Raw genomic sequence first — 13472 nt, 5'->3', positions numbered from 1 at the left:
TTTTCTCTCTTTCCCTTTCTTTTCCCACTGCTTCAGGTCTTTTCTGATTTGTTTAGAGTATATTTTCTGGGGACGTTGTTACCCTGCTAGCATTTTGTTCTCTCATTAATCTATTCTCCTCTGCACAAAATGACAAGACGGAAAAAATCACCTCAACAAAAAGAACAAGAGGTAGTACCGACTGCCAGGGACCTACTCAATACGGACATTAGTATGATGTCAGATCTAGAGTTCAGAATCATCACTTTAAAGATACTAGCTGGGCTTGAAAAAAACATGGAAGTTATTAGAGAAACCCTTTCTGGAGAAGTAAAAGAACTAAAATCGAACCAAGTAGAAATCAAAAAGGCTATCAATGAGGTGCAATCAAATATGGGGGCGCTAACTGCTAGGATAAATGAGGCAGAAGAAAGAATCAGTGAGATAGAAGACCAAATGATGGAAAATAAAGAAGCTGAGAAAAAGAGAGATAAACAACTACTGGATCACGAGGGCAGAATTCGAGAGATAAACGATACCATAAGACGAAACAACATTAGAATAATTGGGATCCCAGAAGAAGAAGAAAGAGAGAGAGGGGCAGAAGGTATAATGGAGCAAATTATAGCAGAGAACTTCCCTAATTTGGGGAAGGAAACAGGCATCAAAATCCAGGAAGCACAGAGAACCCCTCTCAAAATCAATAAAAATAGGTCAACACCCCAACATCTAATAGTAAAACTTACGAGTCTCAGAGACAAAGAGAAAATCCTGAAAGCAGCTCGGGAGAAGAGATATGTAACCTACAATGGTAGAAACATTAGATTGGCAACAGACTTATCCACAGAGACCTGGCAGGCCAGAAAGGACTGGCAGGACATATTCAGAGCACTAAATGAGAAAAATATGCAGCCAAGAATACTATATCCAGCTAGGCTGTCATTGAAAATTGAAGGAGAGATAAAAAGCTTCCAGGACAAACAAAAACTAAAGGAATTTGCAAACACGAAACCAGCCCTACAACAAATATTGAAAGGGGTCCTCTAAGCAAAGAGAGAGCCTAAAAGCAACATAGACCAGAAAGGAACACAAACAATATACAGTAACAGTCACTTTACAGGCAATACAATGGCACTGAATTCCTATCTTTCAATAGTTACCCTGAATGTAAATGGGCTAAATGCCCCAATCAAAAGACACAGGCTATCAGATTGGATTAAAAAACAAGACCCATCGATATGCTGTCTGCAAGAGACTCATTTTAGACCCAAAGACACCCCCAGATGGAAAGTGAGGGGGTGGAAAACCATTTACCATGCTAATGGACACCAAAAGAAAGCTGGGGTGGCAATCCTTATATCAGACAAATTAGATTTTAAACCAAAGACTGTAATAAGAGATGAGGAAGGACACTATATCATACTTAAAGGGTCTATCCAACAAGAAGATCTAACAATTGTAAATATCTATGCCCCTAACATGGGAGCAGCCAATTATATAAGGCAATTAATAACAAAAGCAAAGAAACACATCGACAACAATACAATAATAGTGGGGGACTTTAACACCCCCTCACTGAAATGGACAGATCGTCTAAGCAAAAGATCAACAAGGAAATAAAGACTTTAAATGACACACTGGACCAAATGGACTTCACAGACATATTCAGAACATTCCATCCCAAAGCAACGGAATACACATTCTTCTCTAGTGCCCATGGAACATTCTCCAGAATAGATCACATCCTAGGTCATAAATCAGGTCTCAACCGGTACCAGAAGATTGGGATCATCCCCTGCCTATTTTCAGACCACAATGCTTTGAAACTAGAACTCAATCACAAGAGGAAAGTCGGAAAGAACTCAAATACATGGAGGCTAAAGAGCATCCTACTGAAGAATGAATGGGTCAACCAGGAAATTAAAGAAGAATTAAAAAAATTCATGGAAACCAATGAAAATGAAAACACAACTATTCAAAACCTTTGGGATACAGCAAAGGCAGTCCTAAGAGGAAAGTATATAGCAATACAAGCCTTTCTCAAGAAACAAGAAATGTCTCAAGTACACAACCTAACCCTACACCTAAAGGAGCTGGAGAAAGAACAGCAAATAAAGCCTAAACCCAGCAGGAGAAGAGAAATAATAAAGATCAGAGCAGAAATCAATGAAATAGAAACCAAAAGAACAGTAGAACAGATCAACGAAACTAGGAGCTGGTTCTTTGAAAGAATTAACAAGATTGATAAGCCCCTGGCCAGACTTATCAAAAAGAAAAGAGAAATGACCCAAATCAACAAAATCATGAATGAAAGAGGAGAAATCACAACCAACACCAAAGAAATACAAACAATTATAAGAACATATTATGAGCAACTCTATGCCAGCAAATTAGATAACCTGGAAGTAATGGATGCATTCCTAGAGATGTATCAACTACCAAAACTGAACCAGGAAGAAATAGAAAACCTGAACAGACCTATAACCACTAAGGAAATAGAAGCAGTCATCAAAAATCTCCCAAAACACAAAAGCCCAGGGCCAGATGGCTTCCCAGGGGAATTCTACCAAACATTTAAAGAAGAATTAATACCTATTCTTCTGAAACTGTTCCAAAAAATAGAAATGGAAGGAAAACTCCCAAACTCGTTTTATGAGGCCAGCATTACCTTGATCCCCAAACCAGACAAAGACCCCATCAAAAAGGAGAATTACAGACCAATATCCCTGATGAACATGGATGCAAAAATTCTCACCAAAATACTAGCCAATAGGATCCAACAGTACATTAAAAGGATCATTCACCACGACCAAGTCGGATTTATCCCTGGGCTGCAAGGTTGGTTCAACATCCACAAATCAATCAACGTGATACAATACATTAACAAAAGAAAGAACAAGAATCATATGATCCTCTCAATAGATGCAGAAAAAGCATTTGACAAAGTACAGCATCCTTTCTTGATCAAAACTCTTCAGACTATAGGCATAGAGGGTACATACCTCAATATCATAAAAGCCATCTATGAAAAACCTACAGCGAATATCATTCTCAATGGGGAAAAACTGAGAGCTTTCCCCCTAAGATCAGGAACGCGGCAGGGATGTCCACTATCACCATTGCTATTCAACATAGTATTAGAAGTCCTAGCCACAGCAATCAGACAACAAAAAGAAATCAAAGGCATCCAAATTGGCAAAGAAGAAGTCAAACTCTCACTCTTTGCAGATGATATGATACTTTATGTGGAAAATCCCAAAGACTCCACCCCAAAACTGCTAGAACTCATACAGGAATTCAGTCAAGTGGCAGGATATAAAATCAATGCACAGAAGTCAGTGGCATTCCTATACACCAACAACAAGTCAGAAGAAAGAGAAATTAAGGAGTCGATCCCATTTACAATTGCACCCAAAACCATAAGATACCTAGGAATAAATCTAACCAAAGAGGCAAAGGATCTGTACTCAGAAAACTATAAAATACTCATGAAAGAAATTGAGGAAGACACAAAGAAATGGAAAAACGTTCCATGCTCATGGATTGGAAGAACAAATATTGTGAAGATGTCAATCCTACCTAGAGCAATCTACACATTCAATGCAATCCCCATCAAAATACCATCCACTTTCTTCAAAGAAATGGAACAAATAATCCTAAAATTTGTATGGAACCAGAAAAGACCCCGCATAGCCAGAGGAATGTTGAAAAAGAAAAGCAAAGCTGGCGGCATCACAATTCCAGACTTCCAGCTCTACTACAAAGCTGTCATCATCAAGACAGTATGGTACTGGCACAAAAACAGACACATAGATCAATGGAACAGAATAGAGAGCCCAGAAATGGACCCTCAACTATATGGTCAACTAATCTTTGACAAAGCAGGAAAGAATGTCCAATGGAAAAAAGACAGTCTCTTCAACAAATGGTGTTGGGAAAATTGGACAGCCACATGCAGAAGAATGAAACTGGACCATTTCCTTACACCACACACACAAATAGACTCCAAATGGTTGAAAGACCTCAATGTGAGACAGGAGTCCATCAAAATCCTAAAGGAGAACACAGGCAGCAACCTCTTCGACCTCAGCCGCAGCAACTTCTTCCTAGAAACATCGCCAAAGGCAAGGGAAGCAAGGGCAAAAATGAACTATTGGGACTTCATCAAGATAAAAAGCTTTTGCAAAGCAAAGGAAACAGTCAACAAAACCAAAAGACAACCGACAGAATGGGAGAAGATATTTGCAAATGACACATCAGATAAAGGGCTAGTATCCAAAATCTATAAAGAACTCATCAAACTCAACACCAAAAGAACAAAGAATCCAATCAAGAAATGGGCAGAAGACATGAACAGACATTTTTCCAAAGAAGACATCCAAATGGCCAACAGACACATGAAAAAGTGTTCAATATCGCTCGGCATCAGGGAAATCCAAATCAAAACCTCAGTGAGATACCACCTCACACCAGTCAGAACAGCTAAAATTAACAAGTCAGGAAATGACAGATGTTGGCGGGGATGCGGAGAAAGGGGAACCCTCCTACACTGTTGGTGGGAATGCAAGCTGGTGCAGCCACTCTGGAAAACAGTGTGGAGGTTCCTCAAAAAGTTGAAAATAGAGCTACCATATGATCCAGCAATTGCACTACTGGGTATTTACCCCAAATATACAAAAGTAGGGACCCGAAAGGCTACGTGCACCCCGATGTTTATAGCAGCAATGTCCACAATAGCCAAACTGTGGAAAGAGCCAAGATGTCCATCGACAGATGAATGGATAAAGAAGATGTGGTATATATATACAATGGAATATTATGCAGCCATCAAAAGGAATAAGATCTTGCCATTTGCAACGATGTGGATGGAACTGGAGGGTATTATGCTGAGCGAAATAAGTCAAACAGAGAAAGACATGTATCATATGACCTCACTGATATGAGGAATTCTTAATCTCAGGAAACAAACTGAGGGTTGCTGGAGTGGGGGGTGGGGTGGGAGGGAGGGGGTGACTGGGTGATGGACACTGGGGAGGGTATGTGTTTTGGTAAGCGCTGTGAATTGTGCAAGACTGTTGAATCTCAGATCTGTACCTCTGAAACAAATAATGCAATATATGTTAAGAAAGAAAAAAAGAAGAAGAATGTAGCAGGAGGGGAAGAATGAAGGGGGGGAAATCGGAGGGGGAGAAGAACCATGAGAGACGATGGACTCTGAAAAACAAACTGAGGGTTCTAGAGGGGAGGGGGGTGGGAGGATGGGTTAGCCTGGTGATGGGTATTGAGGAGGGCACGTTCTGCATGGAGCACTGGGTGTTATGCACAAACAATGAATCATGGAACACTATATATAAAACTAATGATGTAATGTATGGGGATTAACATAACAATTTAAAAAAATTAAAAAAAAAAAAAAAGAAATGAAAACCTTAATGAAAGGACTAGAAGACAGACTGACGAAATTTCCCAGAAAGTAGAGCAAAAAGACAGGGATAGAAACTAGGAAAGAACAGATAAGAAATTCATCTGAACAGTTGAATCACAGGAGTTTTAGAAACACAGCAGATACAAACTAATTCAAGAAAACACTCCAGAATCAAAGGTCATGAGTTTTCAGATTGAAAGGGCCACTGAGTGCCAGCACAATAGGTATGTCACTGTGAAATTTCTTAACACGGGGGACAAAGAAATCCTACAAGTTCACATGCAAAAAGGGCTTTGGCCTCAACCACAGCCCTGAAAGCTAGAAGACAATGGAGCCAGACTATCAACGTTCTGAGGCAGTCGGACACACACGATTTCAAAAAATTTCCCTCTCAGGAAGTTGTAGAAAATATGTCATCAAAAAGAGGGAAGAAAGCAGGAAATGAGAAGACACAAGATCCAGAAACAGGTGATCCAACACAGGAAAGAGGCAAGGGAATTCCCCAGATGGTAGTAAAGGGAGGTTCCAGGGTGGCAGCTGTGCGGTCTCCCCCTACTCGGAGCAGGAGAGAAGGTTCCAAGAGACCTTCTCAAGAACAAACTGAGAAGACACCGCGGTGACTGGCAGAGTTTAAGGTTAATTAGTGATAAGATCTTAGAAACCTACGTGTTATGAAAAAACAAAATAATCAAACAAGAAAATAACGTTGTGAAAGAGAAACAATCATGGTTGACTATGTGGCTCAGCTGTGAGTGGCATTACATCGTCCTAATAACAAGGGCACTAATTACTGATCTACCAAAAATTACCATATAACTATATAGAGAGTAAGGGGGTCTGGGAAGCGTGCATGTACGTAAAAGGGGGGAGTGGAGAAAAGGGAGCTGAATCCTCACCTCCCATTGTGGTAAGTCAACAGATAACGCCTGAACTGAAAAATCAGGAAGTAGCAACACAAACATGTTATTTATAGATAGGTAAAAGAATTACTTAAACAAGTTGAAAATGGTCCCTCTAGGGAAAGGGAAACGGGGGGAGGGGAGTAGGTAGAGAGAGGCCAAGGACTGCTCTTTGTCTTAATTAACCTTGTAGAACTGGTTGACTTTTTAAATTATGTGCCTGGTATAACGTTGATAAAATTTAAAAAATAATTTAAAAATGAGTGTGGTGAATGAGTAGTGTGACATTAACCCTTTCTGAGGGTCTACAGAGCCAGCAGGTGTCCCACATCTATGTGCTAACCTGCTGGTGCCAGGTTTGCTGAGCTGCTGGTCATGCGAAACACATGTGTGAAGGTGCTTCCATTAGGGAGGTAGCATGGGGGCTAATCCCACACCTGTGCTTACTGCTGCCTCGATAACTTAGTTGCTTAGCCTAACTCTCAGCGTCTCACCTTGGGCAATCCTGTGAGGGTTTTGTGAATAAATGTCTATAGAATTCCGAGTGCGCAGGGCCTAGATCTACAGCCAGCTGCTTCAGGTCCTAATTTGGAGAAGAGCAAGGGATAGAAATGTAGTGAGTGGGACAGAAAACTATGCGCTCTGCTAAGTGACAGACAGACTCTGGGGCTGGCAGCATGAAAAGAACGAGAAGGCAGTCCTGCTTCTGGGTTGGTTCATACCCGGAGCATCAGACTTTGATTCTTAGACACTGTGTCTTAAATTTCAGTGAAAACTGGAAAGTTTCTGCTTCTGGAGGTTGAAATGGAGACTCCATGGGGGAAGTTTCTGAGACTGAGTCCTGTTGTCAGCTACCACCCTGAGGGGCGGCACAGCATGGGGCCAGATCTCAATACAAGGTATTGTGTGGAAGAAAAACACCCTAAACTAGAAATGAAAAGACCCAGCTTCCTAGATCCCCCTCTGACACTTACTGCTTTGTGACCCTGGAGAGTTTACTCACCCTCATGGCTCACTTTTCTCTTTACTTAAAGGACTTGACTCCATGATCTCAAGGGTCCGTTCCTAGCAGGTAAGACAGTAAACTCCCTGAGGCCAGGGACGGTGTCTGTCTTGTTCTTTGTTGACTGTATATTGCATTCCGTAAACCTGCTATGGTCCCAAATGTGTAAGGGGTGAGGAGGAGAAGAACCTTTTGAGGGGGGTTTTTTCCTTTCTTATTTTTCATTCTTTCGTGTTTTCTCTGCTGTTGTTGTTTTCTGTTGGCAGGACACATCCAAAGATCCAAATTTGTGTTAAAAAGAAATGAAAAAAGGGGAAAAAAAAGTACCTAGCATAGTGCCTGGTACATAGCAGGTATTCAATACCTATTTGTTGAATGAGTGAAATGGAAAATAAAGACAGTTCATTAGGCTCTTCAAACCAGAAAATGACCCCAGTCAATGAAATTAACTACAGATGAAGAAACAAAAGCCTAGTGAAAAGGAAAAAAAGTCTTTGTGGTCACCCCAGCTAAATAGGAATGAAACTGGACTCAAGTCCCAACACTGTGGAAGCTCAATAGATGGTAGGTCAACACAGATTAGACAGGGAAGGGAAGGAGCCACATCTCAGAATATTTAGAGGAAAACATCAGTGTAACAAGATACTATTCTGGGGGCGCCTGGGTGGCTCAGATGGTTAAGCGTCTGCCTTCGGCACAGGTCATGATCCCAGGGTCCTGGGATCGCGCCCCACATCAGGCTCCTGACTCAGCGGGGAGCCTGCTTCTCCCTCTCCCCCTGCTCATGCTCTATCTCTGTGCCTCAAATGAATAAATAAAAGCTTTAAAAAAAAAAGGAAGATACTATTCTGAACAAACTGGTAAAGTTCGGCAGTGGAGTAAGACAAAGTAAAAAGAGCACATAGTATTTGGTTCAAGTTCCACCTCTGTTACTTGCCTGTGTGATTTTAGGCTGGCTACCTAATCTCTGAGGCTGTTTCTTTTTCTAAAAAGCAGGGATAATAATAGCATCTACTTCACAGAATTTTGGTTAGAATGGAAGTAAGTTAGATGTGGTATGTGAAGAAAATGTTTTGCAAGCTATAAAATATAGATTGTTAATCTGTTTGGCCAGGATCCCCCCTAAGTAATCTCTCACTAACAAATCAACGTGGTCATTAACAATAGGGTTGTTTTTTTTTCCAGCCATCTAGTTGTCACTTTGAAAATCAAGTGGAAGGACCTTGAAAGGTAGGTAAATATTGATGGAGGAGGGCAGAAGGAAGAAGATGTGGGCAGTTATAATCTAGGCAGGGATGCTTCATGGGCTGCTCCTGAGTGGTCAAGAGCAGATAACTCCAAGGCCAAGCATAAAGAAGACTGGCGCAGGAGCCAGAAACCGGATTCTAGACTTTGTGATTGGGAGAATCTGTGAACCCTCATCTCGGTGGTTTCCAATTCTGTAGAGGAGAGGTAACCGCCACCTCTGCTTTCTTGGAGGTAACTGTAATGTCACGTGAGACAGTGGATGTGAAGAATTTTTAAGAATTATTGATCACCATCTCTACAAATGAGAGAATATCATTCCCTTAGAAGAGATGGATGAGGTGATGGGAAGCACATGTATAATAAACCTTGCCTACTGTCATGGACGGAATTGTGCCCCCCACCCCGATTCTTATAATGAAGTCCTAACCCCCAGTGGGACTGTGTTTGGAGACAGGGCCTTTAAAGAGGTGATTAAGATTAAATGAGGTCATAAGAGTAAAGCCTTAGTCCAATAGGACTGTGTCCTTATACCATGAGGAAGAGACACCAGGGGATGTGTGCTCACAGAGAAAAGGCCATGGGAGGACACAGCAAGAAGGTGGCCATCTGCAAAGCCAAGGAGAGAAGAGGTAGGAGAAACCAAACCTGCTGACACTTTGATCTTGGACTTCCAGCCTCCAGAATTGTGAGAAATAAATTTCTGCTTTTTAAGCCCCCTGCTCTGTGGTATTTTATTACAGCAGCTCTAGCAAACTAGTACACTCACCTAACAGCTCTGCTTCCCCAGAACAAATTCTCCCTTCATACTGAAGGATATTGCACAAAAAAGGTTCCTAGAGGCACTCTGGCCAGCCAGCAAAGGGAGGAGGCCGTGTGGCTGGTGGTCAGGACCGGGTATTAGAAGCTTGTCCTGTCTAGTTAATGGATTATGCTTGAATGGCTGAGTGAATGGAAACCAGCTTTGTCTGCTCTTAGACACTAAGTTTGTTTTCTTTTGCCTATATACCAAGATTCTGAATGATAAACTGTTTAAAGAGCTTTTAGTACAAGGGAAAGATGTAGGCCCATGAGTAAAGCTTAACTTTACTCTTTGTGATGTGCTAGGTAATTTGAATAATGATACCTTAGAAATAGGAGACAAAGTTTAAATCTTGGTTGGGAGCTCCAAGAGTAATTATGTGGGCTTCTTTTGAGGTTGAATTCTGTCAGAATTAAAAAGACAAATCTGGCAATTCTGCATTACTCCCTACACATTAACTTCATAGGTTTATTCATTCAACAGATTTTCTTGATCACTTACTACATGCCAATTTCTATTCTAAATCATACAGTTGAATGGGGGAAATATAGACAAGAGCCTGAGGATAAAAATAAATTCTATGGCCTGACATTTAAAAATCCAGTGCAGTCTGGGCCCTGACAACCTCTTCAGTTAACCTTCTACAACTCCTACTCAAATGCCTTTCTCCAAACAAATCATCCCAGTGAAACCTTTCTAAACTTTGTACTTTCACTCTTATTCCCTACCTGGATTGCTTTCTATACCTTATTTTAATCCTATCCATCCAGCAAAGTGTGGTAGTTAGCCCCTGAGAGGACCCCCAATGATCTCTGCCTCTTGGTATTCACACACTTGTATGTGGGCTGAACCTAGTGGCTTCTAATGAAAACAATCAGCAACAGTGATGGGATATCACTTTTGAGATTAGGTTACAAAAAGACCAAAGCGTCTATCTTGGTTTCTCTTAAGTCTCTCACCCAGGGGAAGCCAGTACCAAGTCTTAAAGCAGCTCTGTGGAGAGGCCTGTGTTATGAGGGACTGAGCCCTGCCAATGACCACTTCAGTGGGCTTGAAATTGTCTTCTCCTCTACCCTCCCTATTCAGCCTTGGAGCTTAACTGCAACCTCATGAGAAACCTTGAGCCAGAGGAGCCCAGCTAAGCTGTACCTAGATTCTTTTTTTTTTTTTTTTAAAGATTTTATTTATTTATTTGAGACAGAGAGAATGAGAGAGAGAGAGCACATGAGAGGGGAGAGGGTCAGAGGGAGAAGCAGGCTCCCCGCTGAGCAGGGAGCCCGATGCGGGACTCGATCCAGGGACTCCAGGATCATGACCTGAGCCGAAGGCAGTCGCTTAACCAACTGAGCCACCCAGGCGCCCTGTACCTAGATTCTTAACCCATGAAAACTGTGAGATAAAAAATATTTATCGTTTTAAGCCACTAAGTTTGAAGGTAATTTGTTACTCAGCTGTAGACAACTAACACAGAAAGTGGGGTAATTTGTTATATAGCAGTAGATAACTATACACGAGCCTTGGTTCAAATTGCTTCCCTGAATTGGCTTTGACCTTGCCTAGCCCAGAGAAGCTTCTGCCTTCTTTGAATTTGATGTAGAACTGTTGATCTCATTGATCATTTTATACTTTTGTAACATTAGCTATCTTCTATCCTCTGTTTCTAGTCCTTTCCAAATAACCTAAAGTCAGTAGCTGCTTAAATTACTTGCTCAGAGTTAAGTATTGGCAAGGTGGAGGAAAGTTTGGAGAAGCTAGAATTTTGTATGAGAAAGGAGGTTTAGTTCATTTTTGGTGGCTGACTGATAAACATCTTGTAGGTGGGAAGTTGAAGTAGAAGTTAGAAGAGGAACCACAGCTTGGGAAGAACTAATTCTTGGTCTTCATCAAAGTGAGGCATCAGCAGCCAATACTAACAGCCAATTCTCCTTGTAAATTCTTTCTAGTGATTTCCTTCTTATTGTGTGAGGAGCTTAGCCTTCTGTTGGCAGTTGTGAGAGGTAACCGAGGGTGGCTCTGGGGCACTGGGGTCACTTCAGAGAAGGGAAGCCAATTGTTTTCTCAGGGCCCCTCTCTCACGTTTATTCTTTTCAGGGCCTCCGTAGCAGGACTGTGCTGAAACCCATTTCCTACACGTAGCACCATTTATTTAAAACACACAGCACATATACACAAAAAATCAAATGCAAAGGAAAAGGGGGGGGAAAGGCTGCTGAAGACCAGAGTCACTGAAAGTTCAGGCTAAGAATAGACAAGGAACTCTGAGAGCTGCTTGGCTATGTGACCTCCTGCAGGGGCTTGGCAATAAGCCCAATTCAGCTTTGTTTTTTCTATGCCTTTACAAAGAAAGAGCACTAGCTTGGGAGTCAGGAGACCTGGGTTCTAGGCCTGGCTCTGCCAGTGCTGCCTTCTATGAACTTGGGTGAGTCCTTCCCCTTTCTAGGCCTCAGTTTCCCATTTGTAAGATGAAAGGGTTAGGCCAGACTCCAAGATGTTCCAACTCCAATACACAGAGAACACAAAGGAAAGTAAAAAGAATGCTGGCTGGCCTGGGAACTAGGAGACCTGACTTCTTACCCCAGCTTTGTCATTAAGAACCACACCTCTTTGGGCCTCTGTTTCCTCATTCATAAAACAAAGTGATATATTCATTCATTCATTCTTTCCACAAATATTTCTTGAATACCTGAATACCGTGCTTGGTGCTGGAGATATGATGGTGAGCCAAGACAGACATGGTCTCTGTTCTTGTGAAATTTCCAGTCTATTGGGGGTGGAGGAAAGAAAGAGAAGATTAACTGTAAGCAGTCACGTAAATGAGGGTGTTATTAATGTCAAGATAAGTGTGACAAAAGAAGGATCATACTTGGCTCTCAGTGACTGGGGGATGGGATAGTCACAACTTCCATCAATTTCAATGTCCTGTGATCCAGTAGGCATCTCTGCCAGGAGGCGAAGAGAAACCCTTTAAAAAACTTACATCTCAAAAAACAAAAACAGACAACTTACATCTCATACCATAGCTATTTTTCAATTCAGTTAACCCAATCAACCATCTATTGTGTACCTACTACAAGGAATCAACCTCCCAATTCCTGTCTTCCTGGAGCTTACACTAGTGGGCAGAATGGATTCATAAATTGACATAGCTATGAAATGTCTCACATCATTCTCTGATTGCTACTTATGTGCTTTAAATAATAATATTTATAAGAGTTAAGAATCAAGTAGGGACTTGGATGTGCTAGGGCAATCAGAGACATTTTCTTGGAAGTAAAAATTGAGATAGGTCCTGAAGGTTTGCTACATGGTTTCAGATAAACAGAAACAATGATATCGGGGTACAATGGCCCCATTCCCTACTAGTAGGCAGTATAGGTACATGGGACATAGAAGAACAACCTAAATCCCCTTTTGCGCAGGAGGCATCCAAGCCTCACTCTTTGTCAAGGGGCAAGAGACCTCTTCTGTGACCTACTCTGAACAGCATCTCGTAGATCAGGAGGCCTGCTTCTGATGGACATCCTGACTTGGGGTGGCTACCTTACCCCTGTGAGTCTGTTATCTCATATGTAAAATGAAGGTATTAGATGATATCCAACACCCCTTACTGACTCAAACCTGATTCTTTATAAGAATTTCTATTCTCTTATAATTACACTGGTGGTTGCTGCCATGGAATATGAGCTATGGGATCTTAGACAAGTTAATAAATTTTCTAAACCTGATTTAATTTCTTTTTGAAATTAATTTTTCAAATAAAAAAGTAACACATGCACAAGACTTTTAAAAGTCAAATACTACAGGGGCGTCTGGGTGACTCAGTCGTTAAGCGTCTGACTTCAGCTCAGGTCATGATCCCAGGGTCCTGGGATGGAGCCCCACATCGGGCTCCCTGCTCCGCGGGAAGCCTGCTTCTCCCTCTCCCACTCCCCCTGCTTGTGTTCCCTCTCTCGCTGTGTCTCTCTCTGTCAAATAAATAAATAAAATCTTAAAAAAAAAAAAAGTCAAATACTACAGGGGCGCCTGGGTGGCTCAGTCGGTTAAGTGTCCAACTCTTGATTTCAGCTCAGATCATGATCTCAGGGTTATGAGACTGAGCCCTGCATTGGGTTCTGCTCT

At 41.6% G+C, this 13472-nt stretch overlaps 1 long non-coding RNA gene across 5 annotated transcripts in view; it reads right to left on the bottom strand.

Moving 5' to 3' along the window:
- Positions 1-13472, bottom strand: part of LOC118551568 (uncharacterized) — a 54967-nt gene that overhangs the window by 21830 nt on the left and 19665 nt on the right. For all 5 annotated transcript variants that reach the window (XR_013443441.1, XR_013443442.1, XR_013443443.1 and 2 more), the window contains 2 exons: positions 12217-12292; positions 12037-12114 (listed from right to left, as the gene is read on the bottom strand). This is a non-coding gene — a long non-coding RNA (uncharacterized LOC118551568). The remainder of the gene's footprint in view (positions 1-12036; positions 12115-12216; positions 12293-13472) is intronic.

The sequence above is a fragment of the Halichoerus grypus genome, chromosome 13 (assembly GCF_964656455.1).
Source record: "Halichoerus grypus chromosome 13, mHalGry1.hap1.1, whole genome shotgun sequence".
NCBI classification, from domain to species: domain Eukaryota; kingdom Metazoa; phylum Chordata; class Mammalia; order Carnivora; family Phocidae; genus Halichoerus; species Halichoerus grypus.
This window is presented reverse-complemented; position numbering and strand designations above follow the sequence as displayed.